Source organism: Daphnia magna, linkage group LG1, assembly GCF_020631705.1.
Source record: "Daphnia magna isolate NIES linkage group LG1, ASM2063170v1.1, whole genome shotgun sequence".
Taxonomy (NCBI): Eukaryota; Metazoa; Arthropoda; class Branchiopoda; order Diplostraca; family Daphniidae; genus Daphnia; species Daphnia magna.
The window spans coordinates 8,044,007-8,059,557 of record NC_059182.1 but is presented as its reverse complement, the minus strand read 5'-3'; the positions used below and the strand labels follow the sequence as shown (position 1 = coordinate 8,059,557).

The 15,551-nt window shown below is 35.0% G+C and overlaps 5 pseudogenes; all 5 read right to left on the bottom strand.

The window, feature by feature from the left end:
- Nucleotides 1-13,288: 13,288 nt before the first annotated feature.
- On the bottom strand, nt 13,289-13,407 carry LOC123469505 (annotated as a pseudogene).
- A 359-nt stretch (nt 13,408-13,766) lies between these two features.
- LOC123469503 lies at nt 13,767-13,885 on the bottom strand (annotated as a pseudogene).
- Nucleotides 13,886-14,244: 359 nt separating this feature from the next.
- LOC123469502 lies at nt 14,245-14,363 on the bottom strand (annotated as a pseudogene).
- Nucleotides 14,364-14,722: 359 nt separating this feature from the next.
- On the bottom strand, nt 14,723-14,841 carry LOC123469529 (annotated as a pseudogene).
- A 359-nt stretch (nt 14,842-15,200) lies between these two features.
- LOC123469526 lies at nt 15,201-15,319 on the bottom strand (annotated as a pseudogene).
- Nucleotides 15,320-15,551: the final 232 nt, after the last annotated feature.

The following is a 15,551-nucleotide window of genomic DNA, read 5'->3' as shown; positions in this document are numbered from 1 at the left end:
CTTTTCCACTAGCTGGTTCAAAATGATTTCGATAAACACTCCCTGGTTCTTCTACAATAGCGTAGTGATCTTGAGTAACTACTTCTCTTATTTCGATGCCCCCGCGATTAGATAGAATAGTCTTGGTTAAAGTCTGATCTTTTCTTCCGTCGAACATCAAACAAATCACTTCCTTTCGAGTTTCATCAATTTCAGCAGCCAACTTACTCCCGTATTTCTCGAACATGCGCTGAACCTTAGTGTGACACAACCGATTCCAGTCATTCGAAACACCTAGAATCAACAATAAAATCAATTTAAAAAAAAATGAATTTATAGATATTAATATAGGCCTACCAAGATCTTTTAACATTGCGTTCCCTAAAACACAGACTGCACGATTGGAAATTCCGAATCTCCTCGCAGCTGCAATAAGTTTTGGGTACTCAGTTCTGTTCTGAATGACTTCACTTTTATAGTCTTCGTCTAGTTCGTGCCCATCTTCAACATGTAAACTGAAAGAGTCACATGGAAATTCACCATGACGGTCTTGACGGAGTTGTCTTAATTTAGACAGTTCAATAGGTACATTATCTTGCGCGGATTCTGGACGAGCCACTTCTGAAGAATATTCACGTTTCCTTTTTTCACGATCTTTCTGGTTGTCTATTTTAAGTTTCCTTTTTCGTAATTGCTCTGATGCGGTTTTGTCAACACTGTTTGAAATAAACAATTGGCGATTTAATTGCTGATCGACATAAAAGTTCCATTCTGTCTCAGGAATTTTGCTACCAAGAGAGACACAAAAGCAGTCGGTAGATTTCACATTGTTCCAATCGACTAGTTTCCCAAATTTTGATTTAAAGCAGGGGCAAGAACACACATCAAATAGATAACTCAATTCACTGAGAAACAAGTCAATTTTCCCTTTATTATCACGCTTACTATTTAACGAATGAGAAAACGAGGAGTACTTTTGAACTAAATATTGCACGTTTTTCAAAATAAGATCTTTACTCGTCGGTGGCAATGAAGCCATTTTCCAAATATTTTCAATCTCATCGACAAGATCAGAATAGATTTCGCATTTCACTTCTTAATCATCACAAGCTGACAAGTTAAGTTTGAATAAATACGCTTTTAAAACGTCAAGTTTAGTTGGTAGCTGTCTGTTAGGCAAACCTGCTGGCTGCCCAACTACGACGTCAACAGTTTTACTCCGAGTCTTTCCCATTTCGTTAATGATTAGATCACACAACAAAGAGTCAATAACTTACACGTTAACACTGGCCGCATGGTCTTAATGATGGACTGAATGAGGCTGGGGTGATGAATCACACAATAACCGCAGGGAAAATTATGTTGGAGGGGAGGGATTTCCGTTTGGTGTGATTTCTCAAACGTCCTTGAGCCTTAAGATGAGCAATAAGCAAGGTCAACTGAGAATGTCAAACACATTTTTGTACTGTGTTAAAATGAAACGAAATTAGAAAATGTTACAGCATATCTTTTGTTTCTTGGACAAAATCAAATTTCCCGCGGCTATGTGGTGGCGAAAACAGATTTTTTTTCAAGGAATAATTTGTGTGTTAAACAAATTATATTTGAATTTCAAAAGTAACTAGCATATAGCTCATCATTTTGGCTTTAAAATTGTATATAGCTTGATGCCATTTACTTTTACAGTCATTGAGAAAATTTAATTCTTGCTTAAGACTAGCAGCGCCATAGTGGAATTTCTCATAAGAAAAGAAAAACCACCCCATTTTTAACTTTTATTAAATTTTCTCAGTAACTAGTAATAATTTTAAAAATATGAAAACATTTTCTTAAAGCTCATTATCCTGTCAATAAGACATCTAATTAAAAAAAAAATAGCTAGTAAGGTACAGATTTTATTCAAAAAAACCTGTGACAGGTACCAAATTTTCCACATTTGTTCAAGACATAAACAAGCGGCGGGGACACACCAATGGTTCAATTTTCCCCAAATTTTGAACATAACATATTAAAACATAGATAAATAAAATAGCTCGGCTGATTTTTTGAATTTCAAAAAAAAAATTTTTCGATCCAGCCTACCAAAAGAAGTTTAAATATTTTGCACGAGTTACTATGATTGACGGTACTATGATACGCCTCGGTTCAATTTTTCTAAAAACTGCTTCGATCCATTCAAGAAACATAAAAGTGTTGTTCGTGGTAATGTCAAAATAGATCTCAAATTGAGTGATAGCGTGTTCGAGTAAAAAAAGGATTTGAGATTTATTCCCGGAAAAGTTCTTTGTCCGCATTGCTATATTCAAGTAACGAGCATTCAGAATCTCGAACCGCAATCACCGCGCAATGAAAAAAAGGTCCAACCTGACTGCGTTAACGACGGTGATATAACTTGATTTTCTGTTGAACGAGTTATTACCTGTCGTCGCATTATAAAAGCTCTTTCAAGTGCCTCAATTATTTCTCCCGTTTCTGATCTTAATAAGAGTAATACAGAACGACGCTCTCAAATTTGTTACGAAAGTTCTTGACAATTTGAAACGAAATATTCTTGACGTCGATCATGATCCGTCAATGAGACATTATTTGGAGTTAATGGAGGCTGTTAAGGAGAAAATACATTTATCTGAAGACCGAAGAAAGAAGCTGTCTCTCTTAACCTTGGCCCCAAGTAGTTGGACAAATAGAAAAATATTTCGGTGTGTCGGAATACGTTGTGACCCAAGCGCGTTCGAATAAGGAGAAATCTGGAATTTTATCGGATCCGCCATCGGAAAAAATTCGTAAAGGGCAATTGAACGATGCAGACAAGCAGTGCATAACCGAATTTTATACATCTGATTAATACAGCAGGCAGCTGCCTGGAATAAAGAATGTGATCTGTGTGAAAAAAAAAAAACGGAAAGAGACTAAAAATTCAAAAGAGATGCTGCTCGTCAATATCAACGAGCTTCATGCAGACTTTAAAAAAAAAATTAAAGAAGCTATGGTGTGAAAACTTTTGGCCTTTCCGTTTTCGGGGACTAGCGGCCGAAACATGTGATAACCATCGGAGAAAGTGGCACACATTCAGTGTGCGTATGCATCTACCATCAAAACGTGAAATTAATGTTGTCGGGAATCGGACTTTACGACGACCGTCATTTATTAATGGACAAAATGGTGTGTTTTGTGTACAATAGAGATTGCATGTTGAGCCGTTGCTCAAATTGCCCAGAAACAGAGAACCTTACACTTTATTTAGAAGACTTAATTTCAGAAAAAAGAGAAAATGTAACCTAGAAGCAATAGGACCATACGGATGGAAACAAGTTAGAAACAATATTGGCGCCAAGAGATGATTAAATGGAAAAAGTCGTCGCTCTAGTCAACAAGTTAACAACGCACCACTTCGAAGCTCGCAACCAAAGGGCCTATAATGGTATTAGCCTATGGCAGAGGTAGAAATACCTTATTTTCTCCGTTCTTTTTTCCCCCCTACCCTCCCACCCATATTCACTTAACTTTTCTGCTTAACATCAATTACTACTTTGTCACAATGTGGCATACGGTAAGCAACCCTATTTAACGTTTTAAAAATAAAGACTCAGTATGAAGCTACACTCTGACTTATTTGGTCATGGAAAACAACATTCAGTCACATCCTTAGACTGAATCATAAAACGTATTTTTTATTCATTTCTTTAGAGTGTCAGATAAAAGGGCTTCGTAATCGTATGAAACATCGTTGTAAAATTGTAATTGACGATAAAAGAAGAGTTAAGTAAATATGGTCGGAGGGGTATGGTGTAAGAAAAAAAATAGAACAAATGAGGTATCTCATTCTCTGCCATACGCTAATACCATCCGCCAATACACAGTAAAAGGGCGGGTTTTTGAGCTACACATAAAGAAACTTACAGCCGTGACTGTATATTTTAAGCTATAATAAGAACACAAGAAAGAATGATGAATAAAAATGGGACTATTGGTCTTTAGAATATTGATTGCTTTTTATATTAATATTGTTATTGGAATATTGATTATTTCTTCCTTAGGATAATTTTTATTTTATATTAATTCAAAAAAACTGCTCTAACCTTTTAATATTTAATTAATAGGAATGTCAGTGATTGATGCCTTCGCATGTCAAGAATGCAATTGCCACAAAGTAAAGGAAGTTACACCCCCATATCTTCAGTGGAGTTACACTTAGTGATAAAGTTGTACGTAAAACAAAATGAAATGTTGTTATCATCTATTTGTTCAATTTTTTAGGTAATTTGGGACAGACTTAGGTACTGCTTTTATTGCAAGTATTGTTGGTGAGTAATGCAAGATTTTATGTTGCACTGCGTGTAAATATTTTTTTAGCTTAGGCTATTTTACACCTAACTGATTGATTGCTTTGCCTTTAAAGATCTACATTTATTGCATCTATGTACCAAAATTTTTGAAGTGTACTCAATAAACCATAGAAAACCAAAGATCATAATTAAGCTTGTTATTTATATATTTATATTATATTATATTATTATATTATATTATATATATTATATTATTATTATATTATTATATTATATTATATATTGTTATATTTTTATACTAAAAATATATAGTCAAATAGAATTTTGAAAAAATGTCGATCCAATCTTCAGTAGAAACTAAAATTTAATTAATTATCTTTAAGGGATAATTTCCCGTTTTAGCACTTTCGTCAATTTATGTTCTTTGATTATCACATCAACATTTACAGTCTATGAAGTACAATAATAAAAGTCGTTATAAAATCATAAAATCTTAACTATTTACCTCTCTTATTATCACTGATAAAAGGTTTGATGCACACAGCATCCCGTATTCCAAAGTGGTCACCCTCCTAAGTACCAACGGGACCCGACGAAGCTAAACGACCGCGAGCTGACGGGACCGGGTTTTGTGTACAGGGTATGGCCGTTAACAGCGCAATGCACGACTGGATCGAATACACTCAAATAATAATTTTCCTACAATTATACCTACACTAGGTTGATTCATTTAAAGAATTACTGAAGTAGGACTGGTAACCATCACGTTTGGTCAACAATAAAATTATTAACTAAATTATTTTCACATTCATTGGTAAAGTCACTGCTGATAAGAAAACTAACCATAGTTGTGTTATTCATGTTTCAAATAACAACTTCATAAGGTATTGCCAGATGAAATATCCATACTCACCATTAGGTAGCGCTAACTGAAACATCAACACACACCGCCAGATGACCGTAACTAACACTTGAATACAATCGCCCACCGCTAGGTGATGATAAAAGGTTTGATGCCAACAGCATCCCGTATTCCAAAGTGGTCACTCTTCTATGTATCAACGGGACCCAACGAAGCTTAACGACCGGGAGCTGACGAGACCGGGTTATCTGTACATGGTATGGTCGTTGACATCGTAATGCACGACTGGATCGAATACGCTCCAATAATGAATTTCCTACAATAATACCTACACTAGGTTGATTCATTTAAAGAATTACTGAAGTTGAACTGGTAACCATCGCGTTTTCTTAAGAATTAAATTAACAACTAAATTATTTTCATATTTATTGGTAAAGTCACTGCTGATAAGAAAACAAACCCTAATTGCGTTATTCATGTTTCAAATAACAACTCCATAAGGTATTGCCAGATGAAATATCGATACTCACCACTAGGTAGTGCTAACTGAAACATCAAAACACACCACCAGATGGCCGTAACTAACACTTTGATACAATCGCCCACCGCTAGGTGATGATATGATATATGCCCTGTCTTGGATGTCGTCAACACAGTTAAAATCACCCATCAACACGAAGGGCAGTCGAGTGGTAACTGAGTACGCAGGAAGGGTTTGACGAAGGAAATTGTTTCTCTCGTTCTTAGCCTGCTTACCTGACTGGGCATAGATATTAATAAACGTAAAACATTTTACGTCTATAGAGATAAGCCTTCCGTCAGGTTCAAGAAGCAATCGAGAATATTCCAGACAATGTATAATGAGGATGGCTGTTCCGTTTTTGTTGGGACCGACATTTGCTAGCAAGTGGTAACAGCTTTCAATAATTGAACAAGAATGAAAGGCTACCTCTTGAAGTCCCACGATATCTAGATTACCATCCCTGCAGAAATTTAAAAGAATTTGACGTCGCTCGACTGAACTAATACCTCCAATATTGATAGAAGCGATTTTTAGTCTTGAAGTAGTTTGTTAGGTTTTATGAGTTGGGTAATGCCTGAGGTAGGTTTAGAATTCTGGGCCGTCAAAGTAGGTTTGAAGCGTTTGTTTCTTGGTACCGTGGGAATTCTCAGGGGTCCTTTGTTTTGTCAGGATCCATGGCCTCAATTTCCATGTCGGGTTCCATCGATTCCATGAGAATTGTCATTGGTTCTTGGTCTTGTGTCTCTGTGTCAGGGGCTGTCATTTGGGATTTCTTAATTGGTTTCCAAAGGTTGTCTTCAGAAGGTACAGTCAAGGAACTGGTAAGAGTGTCACATTCCATGGTTTCAGTTTCCAAATTTTGAGTCCCTCCTGAGGGTGAATCTTGCAATTCACCCTCCAAAGGTACCTTGGAAACCATGGAATGTTTAGCTAAGGGAATTACTACGGGATTCTGTTTAATGGTCTCTGTCTTTTTAGTCATTTTGGGAACAGGTTTTTGGACAATGGTGGGTTCCTGGTTTCGTTTTAATGTCGGGCAGTTGTAGCTAAAGTGGGTCTCATCGTCACAAAGTCTGCAAGTAGGCTTTTGTCCGTCATACTTTACCATGGCACGATAACTGCCAATTGTAATGTATGAGGGAATGTTTTTCGTCAACGTAATTCGTACGATCATCCAAGTGGCAAGGACAGGGTATAAAACTTTATCCTCTCCCATCCGATAGCGTTCCCACCGAGATCCAATTACATTCCCAAATTCCTTTAGACGTGTCTGAACTACTCCCAAGTCTAGATTCTGTGGATTCCCTGCAATTCGAACAAATTTCTCTTGGATATTGCTATCCCTTATGACTACGCCAACTTCTTTCCCCTCTTATTCGGTCTTGACGATACCACTGTGTTGGGACAAAAAACTTGAGGTGTATGCTTCTGATGTAAACGTAATTCTAGCGACCTGGTTTCTCGTATCTAGCACAGCAACTAGACCTAAGAGATCCTGTGGCTCAACCTTCAAACTACGCACGAAACCATGAACTGTACGCATACTCAATCTCGGGAATTGAGCCCCAAAATCAATATCTACACTATTGCGCCACTTGGCAGCCATTGTCCCCTAGACAATGTAAACAAACTGCCAAAAGGGGGGAGGGGAAGGTCCCCACACACGTAAACAAACACACAAATAAAACAATTTGGGGCAAAACACAACAAAAACCGCTAAAATATACAAAATAAACACTCAAGAACACGAATATAACAACAGAAAGTAATAAAAAATAACAGAAAACTCACAAAATCATGGAAAACGGGGAGAACACAAAAACACGTCTGCATCCGGGAGCTGACGAGACCGAGTTTTTTCTACGTGGTATGGCCGTTGACAGCGTTATGCATGACTGGATCGAATACACTCCAATAATGATTTTCCTACAATAATACCTACACTTGGTTTATTGATTTAAATAATTACTGAAGTTGGACTGGTAACCATCGCGTTTTGTCAACAATTATATTAATAACTAAATTATTTTCGCATTCGTTGGTAAAGTCATTGCTGATAAGAAAACAAACCCTAGTTGTGTTATTCGTGTTTAAAATAACACCTTTATAAGGTATTGCGAGATGAAATATTGATTCTCACCACTAGGTAGCGCTAACTGAAACATCAATACACACCACCAGATGGCCGTAACTAACACTTTGATACAATTGCCCGCCGGTAGGTGATGATAAAAGGTTTGATGCCAACAGCATCTTGTATTCCCAAGTAGTCACCCTCCCAAGTACTTTTTTCTCGCTAGATGGCACTACTGCATGTTTAACAATTTTAGCTTCTAAACCATTTTTGTTAAAGGGGGTATTTTCTTAATTCATTCTCTAAAATTTTAACTGAGTTTATAAAATAAAATGTAAAATTTGTTTGTCTCCTCTTTTTCCATACAATTAAACTTAGATTAGCTGCTAAAAATATTGCTTTATTTTGGGTTTTCTTCGGATCAGCGGGGAAATCAAATAAATAAATTTGTTGTGCAGTTGGAATGAAAGTGTTTCCGTATATTGATGAAATTTTTCTGATAACAATTTTAACTGCTGGTTTTGTTACTTTGCAATTGAATAAATGGTCAAGGTTTTCCTGTTCGTCGCACTGGTCACATTATGGGTTGATTTCCTGCTCGAATTTGATCAATCTGTCTTGTGTTGGAAGAATGTTGTGTATTTGTAAAAAGATGTGTTCTTTTAATTGAGGAGATATAATTTCTTTTGTCATTGCTTTAAAACCAGATTTATAATTTACATTTGGAATTTTTAAAATGATTTTTGGAGGATTTTGTTCAATCAAGATTAGACTAGAGTAAATTTCTTTGGCTGTAATTTTCTGGGTTAGGTTCTTATTTCCTGTCAAATTTATGATGGATTCGATTGACGACATTTCAAACTTTGGAGTTGCTTCACAGTTTGGTCCTGGTTTCACTGGGAAAATGTTTCTTAACCCAAGACCAATCTACTTAAGACCAACCACCCAAGACCAATCCAATATTTTAAAACTTTAACATTTTCACAATTTTTTGTATCTGTGAAATTATTTATAATTGTTTTTAAGATTAGGGAATTATACTTTACTTTTACATTTACAAGATTTAAACCTCCTTCTGATACGCTTTGGTATAGCTCCTTTTTTGCTATGGTTTCTAGCTGATGCCTCCATATAAAATTGTGTCCTAATTGTTGAATTTTGTCTGAATGTTCTTTGGGTACTGGTAAAATTTTGGCTAAAAGTGTTAACTTAGGAACAATAAAACTTTAAAAAAAAATTATTTTTTCTTGTATTGTAAGCAGTCTGTTAAAAGTGTTTTGAATAGTTTGCTGTATTTTTGTAACTAGTGTGGTGCAGTTTTTGTCAATGGTTGTTAAAATGTTTTGATGCAATGTATTCCTAGTATTTTCATTTCCACCGCTGAGTTTATCCAGGTAGCTGGCCACTGGCTAACTTCTGCCCATCTACCTATTTTTAAAAGATGGGATTTTGTTTTATTGATTCTTGAATTTGTGGCTTTCTCGAACCCATCAATGCATTGTTCAAGTTTTGTAAATTGCTCTGGGTTGTTGATAAATATTGAAATTTCGTCTACGAAAGCGCTAACTTGGTGACATACCTGGGACAATTTAATTGGTTTAATGTGCTTCTTTATTAATCTTTGAAAGGGCTCAATAAAAGGAATATATAAATACATTGCCAATGGGCATCCTTGTCTTACCCCTCTTTGTAGGTAAATTTCTTTTCCAAATGCTTTGATGATAAAAACTTTACTAGTTGAGCTTTCGTATAAAATTTTGATATAATTAATAAATGTGTCCTGGAATACAAATTTTAATAACACTTGATCTAAAAAGGTCCGATCTACCATGTCATAAGCTTTTTCCAAATCAAGACTTACAATTGCTGCACCTATTGTTCTGTTTCTACACAGAAATTCTTTTCCTAGTTTACTGTCATATTGCTCTTGGGTTGAAAAATGTTCAATAAGATTTCTAAATGTTATTAGATTCTGGGTTATATCTCTGTTTTTAATTCCACCGGTTTGTTCTTCACTGATAATATTCGGTAAAATATTTTTAAATCTTAAAGTTAACATTTTTGCTAGAATTTTGTAGTCTGAACATAAAAGGCTAATTGGTCTCCAATTTCCTAGTACGCTTCTGCTACCTCCTTTTCCAGTGGAATGTGTCTTACTAATATTTTGAGAGTTTAAAATAAACCTGTAGATTTCCGTAATTTCATTCATTAAAAGAGGCAAAATTTTTTTATAAAATTCAATGGGTAACCCATCAATGCCTGGCGATTTTCCTTCCTGTAATGTATTAATTGCAATCAACACTTCTTTTTCCGAAATTTCTTTTACAAGTTGTTAATTAATATACTCGGGATGAAATGGATTGTATATTTTCTAAAACATCCCATCTTTGATCTATGCTGTGAGGTTTTAATGTGTATAGTTCTTTGTAAAACTCATGTGTTATTTCGTGTATTTCTTTGTTTTGCGTTCCATTATTTTCCAAGTTTTTTATAGTTCGACCTTCCCCATTAGTTTTTTCTTTGAACAAGTTCGCTACTGTGCTGACCTCATTATTTATTAGATAATTTAATTTTCCCCTAACTTGTTTCCCACCTTCCTCTACCTTATGGATTTCTTTTAATTTATTTTTAAACATGTAATAGTCATCTAGATTTCTTCCCCCGTTATCAATTTCTATCTTGACTTGATCGAGGCATTTTTCATGGAACTTTTTCATTGCATTCTTTTCTTTCGTTTTATTTTTAGACAAAAGGTTCTTTAAAAGGCATTCCCAAGGAATACCTTTCGAGTAACATTGGAAGATACATATCATTCCTATATTCATTGCAGGAAGTCCTTGGAAAAAAATCCAAATTAAATACGTTCCGTACGAAATAGACACAAATCTTTTTAAAAAGGTTCTGGAGCCTTATGGGAAAATCAAGAAAGTATGAGTATGAGAATCCAGCATTAAATCTCATGAAGACAAAAAGAGAAAAAAGCTTGAGATGGTTGTAATGGTTGTAACAAAAAATATTCCTTCCTTCATAACAGTAATGGATAATAGATTTGCTGTGTCCTACCCAGGGCAAATCAAAACCTGTTCCAGATGTGATTCGAAATATCATGAAACTAGACACTGTGATACTGGAAGAAAATCTTACAGTCAACCAGTGGGAGGTAGCCCTGCAATCGCATTGGCAATTGACACCCTGCAAGAAATTGTAAATGAGGCTGAGAGGGGTGTTATAAAAAAATAATTTGAAGAAGAATTAGAAACAGAAAATATAAGTGAAACTTCGGAATCTGTAAAAGAAGAAGAACGACGCAAAAGGAAAGGGAAAGGAAAAATAAGATTTCGAGTAAATTTAAATAAAAGACGGTAAATTAAAAAAGATGTATAAAAAGAAGAGAAAAATAAAACCAAAAAAAAAAAAGGGTATAAAAAGGAAAAAAAAAAAAGAGTATTTTTTTTCAAATTTTTTTTTTTTGGAAGGAGGGGGGTTTTTTCCAACAGAAACCGAAATGTAACATTAATTGGCCTTGTAATTCAACCAAATTTTTTTTAAGGGAAGGAGAACTATCACAGGCAGAAAATGAAATTAAGCTTAAATAGTTCCTAAACAGAAGACCAAAATAATTGGAAAAAATTAGATACAATGAAAGAGAGGTAGCATTGGAAGGAGAAGAGGAAAAAGAATTCTAATTTATATATACCTCAAACATTAAAAAATTTAACTCATGAATAAACCTCCAGATATTGAAAACAAAAACACAATTTTTTACACCAACACTTTGAATCATTTTGAAAAACACCATTTAAATTCAAATGATAAAAATTATAGCACTTAACATAAATGGAATTAAAGAAAGAAGCAAACAAGAATTTTTAAATAAATTTTTACTCCAATATAACCCAGACTTCCTATCCTCTCCTACAAGAAACTAACATTAATAACTTTAAGCAAACTGCATAGTGCTTAATCTAGCAATAATCAAAAAAATATCGAAAACAAAAGCTCTGGAACAATGATTATATACAAAAAGGAAATAGAGTTAATTAAAATAGAAAAAGAGGAATCAGGCAGAATAATCCGAGCACATTTTTTTAAAAACGTAACTAAACAGTAAAATATGTATTCCTCCAACACGAAATGAAGCAGAACAAAATTTTTTTTTTTCTTTTTTTCCTCCCAAAATTTTTAAAAGCTAATCAATGAGAACACAATAATATTAAGAGATTTTAACTGCATAATAGAAAAGAGATAGAGAAGGAATAAAAAAGAAAATTAACCCTCAACTAAAAACTTAATTGTCAGACTAAATTGTAACAAAATATATTGATGCTTTTAGAACAGTCAACCCTAATATAAATGCATACACTTTTGTCAGCCCAAATGGAAAATCGAGAATAGATAGAATTTATATACCGTCAAAGCAAAAACGTTACATAAAAAATTGCATAAATATAATTTATTTTTTTTTTTTGGACTATGTAGCCGTCATGTTAGAACTGGAGGAAAGTGTATGTAAACCAGTGAATAAAAACATTTTGAGGAAACTTAATACCAGTGTACTTGAAGACCCATACTTTCAGGAAGAAATAGAAATATTTATTTTAAATGCCAAAAGTAAAATTTATGAGTATCAATCCATAATTGATTGGTGGGAAAAATGAATTAAAGAAAAATTTAAAAAACTAAGTCAAACATACTGCAAACATTTATTTTAAATCTACAGGTTTATTTTAAACTCTCAAAATATTAGTAAGACACAATCCACTGGAAAAGGAGGTAGCAGAAGCGTACTAGGAAATTGGAGACCAATTAGCCTTTTATGTTCAGACTACAAAATTCTAGCAAAAATGTTAACTTTAAGATTTAAAAATATTTTACCGAATATTATCAGTGAAGAACAAACCGGTGGAATTAAAAACAGAGATATAACCCAGAATCTAATAACATTTAGAAATCTTATTGAACATTTTTCAACCCAAGAGCAATATGACAGTAAACTAGGAAAAGAATTTCTGTGTAGAAACAGAACAATAGGTGCAGCAATTGTAAGTCTTGATTTGGGAAACAGCTTAACGGCCGGGTAGCTGACGAGACCGGGTTTTTAGATCAACGTGGTATTAAAATTTGTATTCCAGTGACAGCATTTATTAATGCACGACTAATCGAATACACTCAAATAATGATTTTCCTACAATAATACCCACACTAGGTTTAATAAGATTTGAAAATAAATACTGAAGTTGGACTGGTAACCATCGCGTTTTGTCAACAATTAAATTAATAACTAAATTATTTTTCGATTGGTTGGTAAAGTCATTGCTAATAAAGAAGCAACATTAAACCAATTAAATTTCCGTATGTAAAGTTATTCATGAAATTTCAAATTTTAACAACCTCACAATTATAAAATTGAACAAGCATTGATGCGAGAAGCAAAATTAAAATCAATAAAACAAATCACCACTTTTAAAAATAGAGCTAACTGAAACATCAAAACACACCACCAGATGGCAGTAACTAACACTTTGATACAATCGCCCACCGCAGGATGATGATAAAAGGTTTGATGCCAACAGCATCCCGTATTCCCAAGTGGTCACGCTCCTAAGTACTAACGGGACCCGACGCAGCTTAACGGCCGGGAGCTGACGAGACCGGGTTTTTTCTACGTGGTATGGCCGTTGACAGCGTAATGCACGACTGGATCGAATACACTCCAATAATGATTTTCCTACAATAATACCTACACTAGGTTTATTAATTTAAATAATTACTGAAGTTGGACTGGTAACCATCGCGTTTTGTCAACAATTAAATTAATAACTAAATTATTTTCGCATTTGTTTGTAAAGTCATTGCTAATAAAAAAACAAACCCTAGTTGTGTTATTCATGTTTCCAATAACACCTCCATAAGGAATTGCGCGATGAAATATCGATACTCACCACTAGGTAGCGCTAACTGAAACATCAAAACACATCACCAAATGGCAGTAACTAACACTTTGATACAATTGCCCACCGCAGGTGATGATAAAAGGTTTGATGCCAACAGCATCCCGTATTCCCAAGTGGTCACCCTCCTAAGTACTAACGGGACCCGACGCAGCTTAACGGCCGGGAGCTGACGAGACCGGGTTTTTTCTACGTGGTATGGCCGTTGACAGCGTAATGCACGACTGGATCGAATACACTCCAATAATGATTTTCCTACAATAATACCTACACTAGGTTTATTAATTTAAATAATTACTGAAGTTGGACTGGTAACCATCGCGTTTTGTCAACAATTAAATTAATAACTAAATTATTTTCGCATTTGTTTGTAAAGTCATTGCTAATAAGAAAACAAATCCTAGTTGTGTTATTCATGTTTCCAATAACACCTCCATAAGGAATTGCGCGATGAAATATCGATACTCACCACTAGGTAGCGCTAACTGAAACATCAAAACACATCACCAAATGGCAGTAACTAACACTTTGATACAATTGCCCACCGCAGGTGATGATAAAAGGTTTGATGCCAACAGCATCCCGTATTCCCAAGTGGTCACCCTCCTAAGTACTAACGGGACCCGACGCAGCTTAACGGCCGGGAGCTGACGAGACCGGGTTTTTTCTACGTGGTATGGCCGTTGACAGCGTAATGCACGACTGGATCGAATACACTCCAATAATGATTTTCCTACAATAATACCTACACTAGGTTTATTAATTTAAATAATTACTGAAGTTGGACTGGTAACCATCGCGTTTTGTCAACAATTAAATTAATAACTAAATTATTTTCGCATTTGTTTGTAAAGTCATTGCTAATAAGAAAACAAATCCTAGTTGTGTTATTCATGTTTCCAATAACACCTCCATAAGGAATTGCGCGATGAAATATCGATACTCACCACTAGGTAGCGCTAACTGAAACATCAAAACACATCACCAAATGGCAGTAACTAACACTTTGATACAATTGCCCACCGCAGGTGATGATAAAAGGTTTGATGCCAACAGCATCCCGTATTCCCAAGTGGTCACCCTCCTAAGTACTAACGGGACCCGACGCAGCTTAACGGCCGGGAGCTGACGAGACCGGGTTTTTTCTACGTGGTATGGCCGTTGACAGCGTAATGCACGACTGGATCGAATACACTCCAATAATGATTTTCCTACAATAATACCTACACTAGGTTTATTAATTTAAATAATTACTGAAGTTGGACTGGTAACCATCGCGTTTTGTCAACAATTAAATTAATAACTAAATTATTTTCGCATTTGTTTGTAAAGTCATTGCTAATAAGAAAACAAACCCTAGTTGTGTTATTCATGTTTCCAATAACACCTCCATAAGGAATTGCGCGATGAAATATCGATACTCACCACTAGGTAGCGCTAACTGAAACATCAAAACACATCACCAAATGGCAGTAACTAACACTTTGATACAATTGCCCACCGCAGGTGATGATAAAAGGTTTGATGCCAACAGCATCCCGTATTCCCAAGTGGTCACCCTCCTAAGTACTAACGGGACCCGACGCAGCTTAACGGCCGGGAGCTGACGAGACCGGGTTTTTTCTACGTGGTATGGCCGTTGACAGCGTAATGCACGACTGGATCGAATACACTCCAATAATGATTTTCCTACAATAATACCTACACTAGGTTTATTAATTTAAATAATTACTGAAGTTGGACTGGTAACCATCGCGTTTTGTCAACAATTAAATTAATAACTAAATTATTTTCGCATTTGTTTGTAAAGTCATTGCTAATAAGAAAACAAATCCTAGTTGTGTTATTCATGTTTCCAATAACACCTCCATAAGGA